This window comes from Myodes glareolus, chromosome X (assembly GCF_982192425.1).
Source record: "Myodes glareolus chromosome X, mMyoGla1.1, whole genome shotgun sequence".
NCBI lineage: Eukaryota > Metazoa > Chordata > Mammalia > Rodentia > Cricetidae > Myodes > Myodes glareolus.
Genome location: NC_142053.1, coordinates 65,337,939 through 65,341,690, shown reverse-complemented (window position 1 = coordinate 65,341,690; position 3,752 = coordinate 65,337,939).

Here is a 3,752-nt window from a genome sequence, read left to right as displayed (position 1 = left end):
ATTTACGTGTTGATTATATTTGGTATAGGATTGGGATTTGGGGGGAATTATATAGGCTCAGAGATCTCTTTAGAAAGATGGGGGTGGGGAATTGTATGCGATAAGAGATTAGTGTGAGCTTATACACATTAATAATAATAGTAATAGAGTGAATACTTGTGAGCTATTATTTAGAGGCAATTAGTATTAGTATAAATTCTTGTACACTGTTACAATCATTTTGTATGTATGCATACTTAGCATTTTTGTATATTGATACAATCTAGAATATATTCGTGATATTGCAATGTACTTATTATATGTTTCTTGCTTGATATAATTTTTTTCTCATTGTATATATGTTTAGTAGGCTTAGAAATCTTTTATTTAAAAAAAAGGGGGAGGTGCTGTAGGAATTCCTACTATGAGTAGCCTTTAAGTTACCTGCTCTCTTAGGCTTGGCCACTTATACTATTTATGCAAATATATTGTGAACGTCCAGCTGCAGGATTCAGTTGCTGTTCTCCAATTCAGCAGAGGATTATGAATTGTGAGTCTACCCCTAAATAAATAACCCTCTATTATTCTCAATTCTTAGCTTTTGTGAGATTTCTTTTAAGCATATTTCTTTACTCATAGAATAGATAAAGATTTATATTGAAACTAATGCCAAGACATTTCTAGCATGACCAACTGTAGACTCACACTGGGGACATCTGTCTGATGAAAATCTATTCTCATATATTTTATATAATGATTCTAAAAATAATTTGTACAGATGAAAAAACAGTACATGCTGTTAAGTAATTTTTTTCTGTATAAAAGATGAGCCTCATGCCTAGTAAAACACATTCAGATGGAATTACTTTGAGTCTTGTGTCTATTGTCATTCACCAACTCCTTACACACCTATTCCTGTCAGAGTCAGTGCTCTGGCAGACCTGCTCCTTCACACATTGTAAAGTAATAGAGTAAAAAAAATAAGCCAAGTAAAGATAGAAAATACACAGAGATCACTGGATTATGTGTATTACTGTGTTTTCTTTGAATTTTTTGTCTGCAGAGACTTTTGATCCTGAGTGCTGCTAAGTTAAACAAACATATATATTTTAAAGGTATCTTGACTTTAAAATTTAAATCTAAAGATGCTTTCCTTTGGAAAATAAGTTTTCTGTTTTTTTTTCACAAAATATGAGAACCTATGGCTTCCTATTAGGTTTATGTGGTTTCCTATGTGGTTTAATGGAACAAGACTCCCTAAAACGTCTCCATAAACCCTAAAATTACTTTGCTCAACAAACAGCAAGCAGGAAGCAATTTATAGAAAAAAACACTCAAATTCTCAAAATAATTTATATAGAAATAAATACTTTGGTATGAATTTTGATGTATTGATACAAATTTAAGGTCTATTTTGTTACACTATTTATATATTTATATGTACATACTATTATTTAAGGTATTATGCTTACACAGCTCATTTACAAATGTAATATATTTTTAAGAAATAGATATGAATTTATAATAATCAAAATTTTAGTCATATTAGTTAGGTTATCTAGATATACAGAGTTATATTTCAGTTAGATAACCTTCAACATTTCAAAGACCTAGATAATAAGACAATTAAATTTTGAAAGATTTTAGAATATTCTCAATACTGAGACATATCTGCTTCTGGCAACACCATTTATTTCAGAGAGGTTGATAGGCATATATGAAACTCATTATGGAATTTATGGAATTTTCCTTCAATATGACAAGGCTAACCATTTGAACAAGAAACTGCTCTTGCTTGGACTGCTGGATGGTATGCTATATAAACTGGACATTCAGGACCCACCAAAAAATGACTGCTGAACTTGCCAAAAGAAGATAAGACTCTCCTTCATGGTTCCTGTTTAATGAAGGAATATGCCAGACATTCTGTAGAACACAGAAGAAAGTGACTGACAAATAGTCATTATAGACAAAACAGTCTTTCAATATTCCTGATTCATGGAAAAGTCTGTCAGATGCAATGAGCCTGTAGGCTATAGATGGATGCCACAACGTTACAGAAGAACTTTGGGTGACTGTCAAGGAAGAAGATTGCAGTCACAATATTTCTTTGTGAGTCTAAAAGTCCATATCTAATTTGTTTTTTATCATAAATAAAGTTCAACTTTTAATATTTGTCTTCTATTTAGATTAGTTGAATACACTTTAAGATTAGGTTTACTTTTATAATTATTCTACATTTAATATGTCATTTCACTTTCTTTTAGTGGTTTTCCTGAATCTTCCAGTACTCATAATTAATTTATGTAACTGCTCTTCAGTTAGCAATTAACCATATTGAGTATATTTTAATAATTTTCATTACTTGAATTTTCCTCTATCACTCCACTTCATTTTCTTATTTTGTCTTTATTTTTATTATTTTTACAAAGGTTTATGGGGCTTTGTCTTTGACTAATTTTCTTTCCTGATTTCTTTATCTTTGTTGTTTGTTTTGATTGAGAAGCTTTTGCTCATATATTATACAATTTTATCATCTTTGATCACTATGCTATAATATAAATCATAAGACTTTTCTTAATATCTTGAAAAATCTATCATTATTCTTATAGGTTCTAATAGTTACAAAAATTTTGTAATGATTTTTTTAAATAAATGTATAATTTTATATTTTATATTTTTGTTTTAATAAAACAAAACTGATTATTTAAAATAGTAATGGAATGGTAAAAATACCATCTTGTCAATATCTTCAGGTAAAAGAAAACCTAATCTAGTAACCGAAAATGATATGATGGTTCAGTGTGATGATTTTACTGCTCAATAGATAAAATCATTTACTGGCAATTCTAATACATTTCATTGAATCCCTGAGTAAAAGGAGAAAAGTATAATTCCAGCAAGTTGTTCTTCAACATTGACTTCTATACACATGCACACACACACACACACACACACACACACACACACACACACACATACACACACACACATGCAGACAAAATAAATATTAAATGTAATTTCACTTTGTAAATGGTATGAAAATCACATCAATGATACATCAAAATGCAAATAAGTTTTCATGTAAAAAATATTCATATATATTTGACAACCAAAATAAAACCATATTCAGTTACAAAGCTTCACCAATACTGACTTCTTTGGCTTTCGAAGACAATCAAATATTAAGACATAAACTAATCTTTTAAAAAGTTCTTCAACAAAAGAGAAACAAAAGACACTTCTCAAGTAATTTTCTCAAGCCAACACTGGATTTTTTCCAAAATCAAATCAAACTAACTGTGGCCAAATTAAAGAGCAAAATTTCCCTGTAAGGCTGCTAAATGTATAAATTTAAATTTGCCGTCTACTTTCAGTATTCACTCATTAAGGAAGTTGCAAATTGAAACTAATCAAAATTTATTCAGTGATTATGAAAGAAAACTATGACATTTCTGTACTGTCTGCTATTGTATATATAAATAAAAATATAAATGTGTACAAATTGATGCTCAAATGATATTATGAAAAATGAAAAATACACACAAGTAACCATACATGTCACAAGATCCATAATGACATGGATATCTTCAAAAATTGTATAGCTCATTGATTTTGTCTTTGGTGGAGCATAATTATTAATGCTCAAAAAATCCACAAAATTTTGATGATACAAGTGAATCAATAAGTCTTCTTTTTGTGCTCTTACATTCATAAGGATACCATGTGCATAGGATAGCATACCTCCCTACAGCAGACATGTTTTCAACATT